Source organism: Meriones unguiculatus, chromosome 18, assembly GCF_030254825.1.
Source record: "Meriones unguiculatus strain TT.TT164.6M chromosome 18, Bangor_MerUng_6.1, whole genome shotgun sequence".
Lineage (NCBI taxonomy): Eukaryota > Metazoa > Chordata > Mammalia > Rodentia > Muridae > Meriones > Meriones unguiculatus.
In genome coordinates this window covers 23,505,081-23,519,256 of record NC_083365.1, presented here as the reverse complement: position 1 = coordinate 23,519,256, position 14,176 = coordinate 23,505,081, and the positions used below count along the sequence as shown (strand labels likewise).

Here is a 14,176-nt window from a genome sequence, read left to right as displayed (position 1 = left end):
GCTGGGGAGATGGCTCAATAGGTAAAGTGCTTTCAGTACAACCATGAGGACCTGAGCCTGGACCCTCAGGACCCACCTAAGGGGCTTGGAATGGTAGCAAGTCTGAAATCACAGTGTTAAGTGGACAGACACAGGCAGAGCCCAGAAGCTCACTGGACAGGCAATGGAGCTGAAATGGCAGGTTCCAGGTTCATCGAAACACCAATCTCAAATAAGACAGAGATGGAGACTGACCTACTGTTGACTACTGCTCTTCACATACACCCATAAGGGCAAGGGCACCTCCCCTCACACACACACACTTTCTCTCACACACCCTACACTCACATACACGCATATTCACACAAATATTAAAACTCAGTGCTATTCAAGAATAAAAAATAACTCATTAACTTCAATGGGTTCTTTCCAATGCAAATTTCAATCACATGTAGTGATGTTTTGATTAAAAGTTAATTCTAAACCATTTGTTATATTTGGACTTAGTACCTTGTTAGTTATGTATTTTCAACTTTCATATGCATTTATAAGAGCAAATTCTGTAAAGGAGTACAGAGATAAATATGTATTATGAATTTTGTATATGCAGAGTGAATGATCAAAGATTTCACTTATCTAATCTTTTTTTTTTATAAAAAAAAAAGTCTTGGCTCACAAGAATCAACTCCTTTCTACAAGATTTAATTTAAATAACTTCAAAAGCCAAAGAAAAAGTAAGCTTATCTATGAAACTGCTCAAAAAAGTCAAGCCAAAAACACTTCCTTTGTAATAGCATTTAATAACTATTAACTAGCTGATGTTTCTTAAGCAAATATGATCCTCTTTTGGACTGGGTTGGGGGACATAAAATAAAATAAGGCTTATTGAGCATTGCCTTGGTTAAGGTTCCTATTGCTGTCATAAAACACCAAAACCTAGTTGGGGAGGAATGTGTTTATTTCCTCACACAGCTTGTGTCCATCACCCTGAGAAGTCAAGGCAGGAACTCAAGGCAGGAACCTGAAGGCAGGAACTGAAGAAGCAGCCATGGGGTAGTGCTGCTTACTGGCTTGTCCCCTCAGGCTTGTTCACTGTGCCTTCTTACAGCACCCAGGATCGCCACCTCAGGGATGGCCCCACCCATGGTGAACTGGGCCCTCCCACATTAATCAAGAAAATGTACCACAGGAGTGTCCACAGAAGACATTTTCTCAGTTGAGGTCACCTCCTCCCGTGTGACTCTAGCTTTTGTCAAGCTGACATAATACTAGCCAGCATAAGCATCAACTGTATACTGTCCTAAGTGTGGGGTTAGAGATACGCTATTCAAAGTTCCCACTCAGCGGCTTACAGCAATTTGGATAATCTGGGGGATGCAGACCGGGAATGGAATGGAGGTCAGAATAACCATTCTGTGTTACCAAGTATGAAGTGAGCGTCTTACAGCTAAGGACGCTGCACACTCAGTAGCTTAGCTTCTGGACTCTAGTAGAAGATTACAAACTGCAGGCCATAGTGGTGAGGGTTTACTCACTTTCAGTTCTGTGCTGTTACTCATTGCCCCTCATACAGTATAGGTGTGTGGTATAGGTGTGGCTTATAGGCATATGGTAGTTTAAGTTTATGGTATAGGTTATGATAGAGGTACATGGTAGAGATATTGTGCTTTTTAACGTGTTGAAATGCCCACTTTCCAGGTTTTTCTCATACCCGCTTAAACTGAATTGCACTTGTAAAATAAAATACTTCAGATCCCTCATAAGGCAGACCAGAAATTGAGCTTAGTAACCATAGCTGTCTTTTGTCCTGTTTTTTTTTCTCCAGAGCTAAGGACAGAACACAGGGCCTTGCGCTTGCTAGGCAAATGCTCTATCACTGAGCTAAATCCCCAACCCCTCCATGGCTGGCGTTTAGGGCCTAACCTTGTCCAGAGGCCAGAATACATGCAACTAATGCCAATACAAGCTAGATTTGGCAAGTGTCACAAGACAGACAGAAGCCAAGTGCTTAAAGACATCAGAGGACAGATCAACAACAACAAAAAAATTTAAAACCATTTTAAAAATGGGATAGAAATATGAATAGACATTTCTCTTAAGAAGATTATACAAATGGTAATGAGCACATGAAATAGTGCTCAAGCTCACTCATTAATCACTGGGGATGTGAAAAGTAGGGGGAAAGGAGAAAACAATGAATGCTATTGTGGCTTTGGAGAAATTAAGATGCTTGGATATTGCTGATAGGAATATAAAATGGTGCAGCTGCTGTGAAAAACAGCACAGGAATTCTTTAAATGTTCAAGCACAGAGTTACCATAGGATTCATCAACCCCACTTCTGGGACTATGCCCAGAAGACCTGAAAGCAGAGATTTCGGTTTCACAGAAGTTTAGACATCCGTGTTAATAGCAGCATTATTCCCAACAGCTAAAATGTGGAAGGAACCCAGGCACCCACTGAGAGATGAGTGGTAGACAAAATGTTGTAGACACAAGAATTGAGGTACATTTCTGCCTTAAAATGATGACCTCTGACGCTTCACAACATAATGAAACCTGAGGACACATGTTGGGTGAAAAAAGCAGGCAGAAACAGCAAGCTGTATAAACGTCTGTGTGATGCTGGGGATGATCTGACTCATGGGGACAGACAGCAGACCTACGGCTGCCACGGCTGCCAGCAGGGGAGAATGGTGAAATGGTGTTCAATGAGTACGGTTCCACTGGGAAGAGGCAGCATGCTGGGGATGAACTGTGGTGCTGGCTGCACCAGAATCTGAGCCAACTTGATACCAGCAAGCTGCATGCTTGAAAGAAGTTAAAAGGGAACATTTGATACTATAGGTATTTCCCTACCAAGACTGTTTAAAGTTACTTTGTGTATCTTCTGTCCTACACACCTCTGCCTTGCTTTGTTGGGAGTTGGAGTGGAGAAGGATCTCCGCCAGGCTGTAAGGCAGGACAGAACTAGATACACAGAATCTGAGAGAAGGGAAGAACACTGGGTGAGGACTCCTGTGCCGAGGAGGGTGGGCCTGACACAGAATTGCCTGAAGGGAATGGGAATTAGAGAGCCGATGGAGCTGAGGGGGTAGCTGTGCACATTGCAAATGGCTCTGAATGCCGTGTGAGAACATGTCCACACAGGAATAGATTTGAACCCTAAAAAAATGGAATTGCCAGCACCAAACAGACCTGGCTGGGGTGGGGAGGTCGTGGTCAGAATTCACGAGATCATAGCGAAGGAAAAGGCTTTGAGAGCCTAATGCTATAGCACAGTCATTCTCAGGAGTACTGCACAAGTCACTGGGGATGGTTGACAACATTAAATTAGGATTGTAGCATTACTTAAATGGGCAGAATGTTCCCTAGAGTGAGGGCTCCAAACAAACCAAACAAATCTACAAACCTGGACAGTCTCATTTGTTGTAGTAAATAAAAATAAGTGCTGAGCTATATAATGTTTATTATTAACCCTATAATTATTGCAGTAAAATTATTTAACCTGCTATCACAAATAATAAAATACAGACACCTGTTAGATTTTTATAATTGCCTTATTGCCTTGGGCAGGGCAGATATTTCTTCAGTCCTTATCTTAATCAGTCCTATCTGGGCTACCTTCCATCCACAATTCCAAGACACTTTCTTGTATTCATCTGGGAGTTTTCACACCATTTTTGGAGTCCTTCCTTCCAGGCCACCTAACCCATCGTGGCATTCTCCTTCCTCTTTTCTTCCTCTCATCTCTCTCCTATGATTCTCCTGACCCCTAAAGCCAGAGAACCTTAGCCACGCCTACCCCATTCTGCCCTGCCCAGGTATAGGCCTTTAATCAAGAATAATGTCTCAGGGCAGATTTACAAAACAAGGACAGGTATATTTGGACAGTAACCAGATCTTGAGGGCCAGTAATTAGCCCTCAGAACAACCTCCAACACTCATTCCATACCCTCCTCTTCCTTTCTGGCACCTCTCCAAGCTGCTTAGCCTCCTTCCTACAGAACTAGTTATCATCTGAAGATGGTGTTCCTGAGGCAAAAGATGCAAGCCATGGTTTAACTGTACCCCCAAAGCATGTGTACTGGAAAATTACTGCAAACACTTTAAGAGGTGGAAACTTTAAGTAGTAATTATCTCATGAGGGCTGGGTCTTCGTAACAGACTAATGCCATTATTTTTGAAGTGGGTTCCTAACTTTAAAAATCTCCATCTCCCATAACTTCTGACCTTTTCCTCCCTTCAGTCTTCCCTTTCTTCCTAGTTCCCCTCCTCCCTCCTTTCTGCCTTCTGTCATAAGGGGACATGGTAAGAAAACCTCTGCCACTTGTCCGGCCCTTGCTCTTGACCTTGGATTCCCAGTCTCTAGACTAACAAATCTCTGCCCTTTATTAATCATCCACTCTCAGAAATTCTTTTGTAGCTGCACAAAATGGACAAACCATCAGGCTTAAATTAATCCCAGCACTCATGAGGCAGAGGAGGCGGATCTCTGTAACTTACAGGCCAGCTTGGTCTAAAAGCAAGTTCAGGACAGCCAGGGATAAACACAGAGAAATCCTGTCTCTAACTCTGCTGCTGCCTGGCTGGAGACTCAGGAAAATTGTTTGATTGCTATGAATCCATTTCATCTACAGAACATTACCTCACCAAGAACAATGACACAATTGCTAAAGCCAGGGCCATCTTACCATTCAGATTCTTTGAAAAACAAAACAGTATTGCCATATGATGAAACAATCCTGTCCTGAAGAAATGAATACATGTCCACATGAAAATTTGTATTTTGTCAGAGTTAGCCTCAAGTGTCAGCCTGGGACATACCTGGGAAGAGGGACCCTTAACTGAAGAGTTGTCCCGATCAGGTTGGCTTGTGGCCATGTCTGTGAAGAACTTTCTTAATTGCTAATTTATTCAGGAGGGCCCAGCACATTGTGGTAGTTCCATCTCTAGGCAGGTGGACCTCAGCTGTATAAGAAATGTAGCTGAGCAGAACAGACAAGGCAAGACAGTAAGGAGCATTCTTCTGTGGTTTCTGCTTCAATGTCTGCCTCTAAGTTCCTGTCTTAGCTTCCTGTCATGACTTCCCTCAATGAAAGGCCAAATGAACTCTTTCCCACCAAAACTAGTTTTGGTCAGTGTTTTACCATAACAAAAATGTTTAACAAAGTTATTCATAAATAACCACAAAATAGAAATAGTTCAAATGTCCATCAAATGATGAATAAGGTAATAAATGTTATGTGTGTGTATTCATATACATAGATAGATAGATTGTAGATAGATAGATAGATAGATAGATAGATAGATAGATAGATAGATATAGATAGATAACATTATTTGGCCATAAAAATGGATATCAGCTACAAAAATAAATTATCCTTGAAAACAATATGCAAAGTGAAAAAAACCAAAAGCAAAGATCACAGATTGTATAATATCATTCATAAAAAATGTCACAATGATTTGATGCTAAGGCACTGAGCAGGAAGATGTGAGCTGTGATGGAAGTTTGAGGACGATGGTAAGTGAGCATGGTGGGGTTTTGGAGAGAAATATTCCAGTATCCTAAGAGAAAGAAAATAAGCATAACGTGGTAAACATACAAACTACAGTAGTTTAGCTCAAATTACTTATTTAACTTTCAGAATAAATGTTTATTTAGAATTCTTAAAACTGAAAATTAGTCCCACGCAAGCCTCTAAAGGAGGAAGGCAGCTAACAGCCCTACCTAGCCATGATGCCTATGAACTACGATGACCAGCATGGCCCAAAAACCCCAAGGGTACAGTAGTGCCACACATGTCTTGATGTGTGCTCTTATTATACATTTGCTCTTATTACACCCACTGATAAGTATAGCCCCCACCTCTCATTAAGGAAACTTCTCTTTGCAACAAATGGAGGCCAGTACAGAAAACCACAGCTGATCAAAACGCAGTGTGTGGAGCCAGACCCAAAGCATACATCTATAGTACAACTCCCCCATCGAAGGGTCAGAAACCGTTGTGGAAGAGGGGCCAGGGAGCACTAGAGGAACAGGTAGTTTGCTGTGGTATTGCTTCTCCTAGGAATGTCGGAAGCTACATCCCTAAAATCTGGCCAACATGAACATGACTGCCTAAACAGGAGCTGAACAGTACATGAATAGAAATGCTAAAGTGAACAGGGGAAAGCCCAAGAGGCCTCAGGCCTACACAAAGAACTACAGGCAACTAAGGAATACAGATCAATACAACAGGATAAATAGTCCTACCCAAAGAAGAGCACACCAACTGGTTATCCAGTACCAAATGGTCAGTTCTAAAGACGTACATACAAGTAACATTATACAGACTGTGAAGGTCATATCTGTGTATTTAGAAATAGACACATATATGTATGTTAAGAGGATTAATTTTAAAAGTTTGAAAGAGAACAAGAAATGAGATATGGGAGGGCTGGGAGGGAGAAAAGGGGAGGTAGAAATGATGTAATTGTATTATAATCTGATCTTGACATGTGTCATGACATGCTCATGTGTGTGCATACAATACTTAAGAACACACTCACACACAAATTAAGTATCCCTTTCTGCATCTCTCTTGAAAGCTTATGCCAAAAAAGTGACTTCGGACTTTACCCATTGCCCTTCTCCTGTTATCTTAACAAACTCACTCAGCAGAGCAGAGCAGAGTGACCCCCAGTCACCTGCCTCTCCATGATGAGAGCCGCAGGCATGGAGAACCAGAGAGCTCCTGAGACTGGCTGGCCTGCGCCTACATCAGCTCATGTGAAAATTTCCCACTAAGTCAATCCGATTCTTTGTGCCTGTAATTCTTTGGGTTATTTTTCATGCCAGTACTTAATAACATGATCACACTGAGAGAAAAAAAAAAAAAAAAAAACCTGAGTGAGGTGACAATTTAAAACATGATTTCAAAAGGATTTGGTTTGTTCACCTTAACACCAGGGCAGAATTTTTGTTTTGGGGTTTGTTGTTGTTGTTGTTTCTAGACAATGTTGGTGAAAATTCACTTTTCTCAAACTGCTGAAAGTGTGACAATCCAGAGTCTATGGTTTTGGTTACAGATGTCAAAATTAATTAACTTTATTACCCAGCCTTTCCTCCATCACACTCTAGGAGATGAGGCTTCCCAACCACATACATAAATCTTCAGGCCATAGCTAACAGCATCCAGCCCAGCTGCGGCACATTCTTTACTTGTGTCCTGGCTTTACCATTACTGTGGAATATAGGGCTTTTATTCGCCCATCAGTTCAGGGCCCACTCTGTGTTCCATTAACACCGGATACAGGCACTGTAAAGGCATATTCTTAGGCTAGGGTGTCTTTTAAAACTTATTAGTTCACCCCTAGAAGGGTATTATAATGCAGACGAATGAGTCTCTGACTAACCAGAAGCAGCTTAGTATCTAGCATATAACATTAAAACACGTCCTATTTAATATTTGGCTCCTCTCTCTCTGGCTGGAGCTGGGGAGGTGAAAGAGCCATGAGGAGCAGTGAGTGGAGATCATTACTCAAATGTATTTAAGCAAATTTGTTTTAGGCAAGTTGAATTATTTTTTAAATACTACTGATGTTATAGTGGTTAGGCAGACTCTAGACAGCACATGCCTAGAACAAAGCTAATCAAGCCCCTCAAATTTAAAAGACAGCATATAATAAGTCATTAAAGTTCAGCTCTAATATAAGATCTGTAGGGCTGAGAACCAAACATCTACGAGGATTTTTTTTTTTTTTTATGAGCGTTCTGGTGTCCAGCCAAAACTGATGAGGAAAGGTTTGAACAGAAAAGATGAGTAACGGATATGTGGATATCAGATTCTGGGCCATAGACTCGCAGTTCTCCCTCAAGAAGTGCTGCACATGAAGACCCAGACAAGCACGTTAGTGGACAGGAAGGTCACTTTGCACTCCAGCCGACCACAACAAATAGGGCTGGGCAGCTCATCCACTTCCTTCTGCCTTGGGGGACACATAGGATTATCTTCCTATCCAGCACTACAGAGCGCGGTTGAGAAAAATTCGTTATGTCACTGGAAAGACTACAATCAGCACTTTGTATTAATAGACTTGTAAACTATATATATATATATATATATATATATTTTTTTTTTTTTTTTTTTTTTTTTTTTTTTTTTAAAGACAGTGGCCAAAAGTTTCCAAAGGATAGATCCCTGAGCTCATCATTGTCTTCTGTAAGGCCTTACTCACTGGTCTGCAGGTCTGAAGTCTCCCACCCTGTAAGGATGGATGCTCACGGGACAGATACTCCACAGTTGGAAGCTGCAGAGCCTCGGGTTCAACAGTGTTGCCTAGCAGCCTGTCACCAACTTTGGACCTGTTTCGAATAGTGACTAAAAGCTGTCTGCAGCATTAGAGGGCTGTTAGGAGAAGTACAGGGAGCAGGAGAGCAGAACAGCTCTCAAGAAGACAGGCAAGTCTGGGAGGTCTTCACATCATAGCTCTGGGCAAAGCGGTGCTTTTCCATATTACCAAAATTACAATACTATTCAAAATCCTGAAAGTCCATCAATAACTGCTTTAGCTGGTACAATTTAGTCCAGTTTTAGAAGCTGGTTAAAGGTTATATGTGTCAATTTAAAATGAGAGTGAGGTATATTTTTAATGCCAACCTGAAAAAAAGTCTGTGATCTAAATAAATTGGAAGAGACTGGATTTAATTTTGGCTAATAAATGGGCGTACTTTCAAGAATTTTTAAACTGACACTCAAATTCAATCACATCCCTAAAAATAGGTCCACAGTCCACTCATTTACCAAAGTTATTTGTTGTAACTAAACAAAACTCCTAATTCTGTAAGTTTTCACTCTAACCTAGAAATCTGCAGCAAGGCAACTGAGTACTGTCAGAGTAAAACCATGGAACAAAATAACTTCATTCCAGATTCCTGAATAGTACTCCGTGCTGCCTTGTATTCCTCACTGTTTCTCATTGAACATTTTCATCTCAGACAACTACTTCAGCTCTGCTCTTCTGTTCCTTAGCCATCCCAACAGAGACGTGACCCAGCCTCGGCCAGTGGTCCCAGATCTCCCCAAGGTATGACCCTTCAGTGCTGGGAATGATCTCCCCCTCTCTAACTACAACATCCTGTTTGAAATATTGCTACTTCTCCTCTGGAACATAAGCTCCATGGCAGCAGGAGTGACTCACCCAAGCTTGCTTGCTTCTCCTAGCTCTGCCTTCATCTTCACTCCTACTCTCCTGCCCAGAGAATCATTATCCGAGCATGTGTGCAAGTACCACAGCAAGCACATGGACAACTGGCAGAAGTCTTTTCTCCCCTTCCACTGTGGGGGCCCCAGTTATTAAACTAAAGTCTGTATGCTTGGCGGTGAGAAGGCCTGGCTACATGAGCCTGACCAACTTCATGACAGGCTTCATTTTCTTGCTGAGAACAGGCCTGAGTTGGGGAGGTAGGATATAGTCTTGTTAGATGTCTTCATCACTGTTTTATTGCTGTAAAGAGGCACCATGATGAAGTAAGCATTTAACTGGGGGCTTGTTTACAGTTTTAGAGGTTTATCATCATGGCAGGGAGAATGACAACATACAGGCAGGTGTTAGAAAAGTAGCTGAGGGCTACATCATGATTGGTAGTCGCAGGGAAGGAGAAGAAGAAAGAGAACGAGGAAGAGAACGAGAAAGAGAGAGGCAGAGAGAGACTTGACTCTGGTCCTGGCATGAGCTTTTGAAACCTCAAGGCCCACCCCAAATGACATACTTCCTCCAACTAGGCCACATCTCCTGTTCCTTCTAATCCTTTCAAATAGTGCCACTCCTTGGTAACTAAGCATTCAAATATATAAGCCTATGGGCAATTCAAACCACCACATTAGGGTTGCCCAGGCTTGCCCCAAACCTCTGGGCTATCGCCAGCCTCTCAGCACAGCCTTCTAAGAAGCAGGGACTTCAAGCATAGGCCACCACACCAGCCAAGAGTAAATCTTCAATTGCCATACTGTAGTGGAAGTTTCGGTTTCTTTGTAAACTCAGTTACGTTATGTAAATATGTTTTTGTTTTAACCCCAAGTGTGGGATTTCAGTTCGATCTGTAGTTGTCCCCAGCTGTCTCTTGAGGGGCATGGCTTTTGCCAACTGGTAATAGCCTGCCACATGTGGCACAGAGAGGGGCCTGGTCTAGGACTCTGAGGATATAAATTTGTTAGCCCAGAAAGAGTGACAGAGCATGCAGTGTTGGCATGTGGCCTGTGACAGTTTGATGGTGTGGTGGTTTGGAGCAGGCAGACAGAAAGAAACAGGTTAGGGCACAGCAGCTTGGAGGAAACTGCTGGCTGTATTTGCTGCTGACAGAGATTGGTACAGCCCTAAAAGAACCCACTGACCCATTGACCCTGGGAGGGAAAAGGGGGTCTGTGCCCTCTTCCCAACTAAGTTTCTCTCTAGTGGAAGGGAAGTAGAGGCCTAAACACCCCAAATAGAGTTTTAAAAACAAACGCTACATCACACTAAATAAAATGTGGAACAGGGGATGTTTTAATAATAATAAAAATGGCCAGGTATTTCTTCTGGGTGGATTGTACCATCCAGTGCCAAACAAAAGCAGTGTAGAAAGCACAATAGCTGCTCTTTTCTCTGTGGTATCTTACAAGACAATGAGTATACAAGAAAAACAATGAATCCCCCCCCCCTTTTTTCTTTTCATGGATTCTTGTATTTCACAGAGATTACACTCACAATGTAGCAAATAAAGACCTTGAAAGATCCCCACATACTTACTAGCTCCAGTAAACTTAACAACTAAGTAAAAATATCTGAAATAATGATGAAGGGGGTGAAACAGAGAAGCAAGAAACCACATTTCCTAAACTGTGGATCTGTCCATCCAGTCTCTCTCAAAGTGGAAATGGCCAATCTAATAAGAATGACAAGCTAAAGCTCCAGTTTCTAGCACAGCTCCCTATACAGAGCAGTAAAGACAGGACAAAGAACTTGCAATTCACAAGAATTACTTTTAGTATGATAAAAAAAAAAAAAAAAAAACAAGTTTCCAAATAAAGCAGTTATTATGGTGGTTTCCTATTATTTTCATGGATAATTGTTAACTACTTTTCGGTCCATTGGCTGTCGTGTTTATAACAAAAACTCCCAGGAGGAAACCAGTAAGCATACTAAACTGCTAATTGTTTTAGTTTGTTCCGAGAAAATATAAATATTTGTGGAAAAAATATCTAAAAAAAACAAATGCTTGCGAAAATAAAACACAAAGACAAAACGACTACTTAAAATCGCACATTCCAAGTGAATGGCCCACAGATTTTCAAACTTTTTCAGCTATGTATGTGCTCCTCCCTACTTCAGTTGCTGAGTATCTAACTGTGCTGTTTTCTTGGAGCAATTTTGAACCTCAGAGTCAGGCACATTCAGTTCTGATTGCCTGTAGCGTGAAGTCTACAAGCAGGGCTAAGGAAAAGCGAGTCCTTCCTGCCTCCCAGCAAGCTGCCAATTCCTTTTTCTAAGCAGAATTCCAGACATTCCACAAGTTCCTTATGAAAATGGAAGGTGTCCATTCTAAAGTAAGAACTCGGACCAGCACAAAACAGCCCCAAATTCCGCTCATTATGTGGAGATTTGCATCTGATCTAGGGAGTCTGTCAAGGACTGTCCACAGCCATCTGCCCCCACTCCTCATCCTAAGGAGTTCTTTTCAGAGAATTCCATTCAGGTAAAGCTGGATCCTTGACTTCATTACTGAAAGGAATTTCGTGCACGTCTGTAGGAACCAAAGTTGGAATTTATTGAAAGAGATTTTTTTTTAACCATGGGTTTTAAGCACAAGGGTTAATAAAAATAGAAAGAGAGCACACAAGAAAAGAACAAGACACCTATTTATTGGTCTTTCCTCATAGCCATATATATGATTTTGTTGGGTGATTTTGAAATTAGTATTTTTAAAGGATTGCTGAGGAATTTGAATAGGGTCATGGAGTATTTCCTGAGATGCACTGAACAGTCTTAACAGTAGATAAGGTAAAAGCTTCCATCACAAGAGTTGTATGAGAAGTTAAGATGTTAGTATTTAGGCAGCCTGCTTCTGGGTTGCCTAGTAACCTATGATGTCATCATGTGTCACCCGCTAGGCCGACACACCTGGCAGGTTCAGCTGTGCAGAAGCTATAAATGGATCCCTGCCCCTCATCTCTCTGTCTTGCTCTTGTACTCTCTTGCTCTCTCCTGCTTTCTCTCCCTCCTCTCTCCCTATCATGTCTCTCTCTCTTCTCCCTCTCCATCGAATAAACTTACTTTCATATAATATCTGTTGTGTGCATGGCATCATTTTTAAATAAACACTAAGATATTTCCCATGTAAACAAAATGAATAGTGTTGATCGTGGAATTACCAGAAAATGGAAGGAGAAGGATATATACTTGGATTTAAATATGGTTCATCACTATTTTAATATTCATATTAGGAAATATCTCTATGTAGATAGAATGTACCCTCACTGGGCCTTCACAGCAAGGTTAATTGTGTTGGTACTGTTGGCTTCCTCTGCTGAGAGGCCTTGACCAGACCGGGTGAGAAGCTCCTTCCATTCCCATGTCATCTACCGTTTCCTGCTTCTATTCTGCATCAAGTTCCAATCTTTGGTTTCATCTTAAGCCCCTCCTGACAACTCCTTCCTCTCACAAGACACTCAAAACTAGAGAGATAAGTTTATGAGTCCAAACAACAACAAAAACTTACAAGAGACTTAATGAGAAAGCATGATAAAGGGTTTGGCGCCTGCCCGTCTCAGGGCTTATCACCCAAGATTTCTACTTTGATTTGATTAGGAATATTTCAGTCTTATCATTTCTCACAATAAAATGACTTAAGAAAAGCAGTTTTTTAAGTAAATCAGAATTGCTATGTTTGTTTGTTTGTTTGTTTTTTTAATATGACATGACAGCATACACAAATTGACAAATAAAATACCCTGGAGAGTCAGCTGATGTGGAAGTGCCCCCTGAATGCGGGAGGCGTTGTTCCACGGGCTGGGATCTTGGGATCTCAAAACTTCATAAAAAAGAGAGAGCTAGCTGAGCAGGCGCACTCATCTCTGTGGGCCTCCTGTGCATGGATGCCATGCGACCATCTCCTCTTCACTCTGCACCCTGGCTTCCCTACAGGGATGGAAGGCTAGAATGCATCTCCTAGCATGGTAATCTTGAAGAAATCCTCTCTTCCTTAGTTGACCGTGCTGGGCAGTTTGTCCCAGCATCAAGACAAGTCACTAACGCGGGAAAGTGGTACTGAAAAGTGGCACCATGGCTGTAGTGAACCGGGCCATGTGGTGCCGAGGCCCTGCTGTTATGGAGGGAGATGAAGGGTTGGGAATTCTGGGCGAGGGAGGTCAGTGAAGCCTATGAGCAAGAGCTTAATGGGCCATGGCGGGGGAGGGGGCTTGAAAGGCAAGGATGTTGAGAGAAACATGGACCGTGGAGGCCCAGCTCATGAGGGTTCAGAAGGGAACAAGAGCGCTATGGGGAACCAGGCTGGAGGTCACTGGTGTGCTATTCTGGCCCTGCTTTCTGCCCATTCCCTGTTAAGAACTCGAGGCTGAATTTGGGAGTGATGCCAGCAACTGCTCTCTCAAACGTTATTGATTAGGCACTTGATGTTGCCTCTGTGAATGAGTGGGTCGACATGCCCTGGGTGAAGAGAAATAGGAGCTCAGAAGATAGATTCTGCCATAACGGAAATAAAACCTGTTCTCTCACCTGTAAGGAAAAAATGAGAGGAACCATAGTATCCGTTGATGGCCATTGACTTGTTAATGGTGTCAGAGAGATCTGGGAAGGACGGGTGTGGTATACACCTGTGCTCTCAGCGTTAGATGATGAGGGTGAAAGATGGCCAATTTGAGGCTAACCTGAACTCCATAGCAAGACCTGACTGAGAAACCAAAGCAGCAACAGCAATCCTGAACTTAGTGAGCCTGGAATACTGAGCCCAATTTTTTTTCCCAGTCAGATCCGGCTGTCAGGCGTGGTCAGCTGCTGCGCTACCAAAGCCACCTAACTGGAAAGCCTAATTGGGCTGCCAGGTTGAACTCCAACTTACCCAAACGTTCCCGGTAACTTCAACTCACCGCCAATACTGAATGTTTGGGGTGGCCCAGAAACTGAGGGGAACAATCTCTCAGCGTGCATTTTCATAA

The 14,176-nt window shown here is 42.3% G+C and overlaps 1 protein-coding gene across 4 annotated transcripts in view; it reads right to left on the bottom strand.

The window, feature by feature from the left end:
• The window catches only part of Fsip1 (fibrous sheath interacting protein 1), a 117,542-nt gene that overhangs the window by 37,751 nt on the left and 65,615 nt on the right, over positions 1-14,176 (bottom strand). The gene's annotated exons all lie outside the window — the stretch shown is intronic.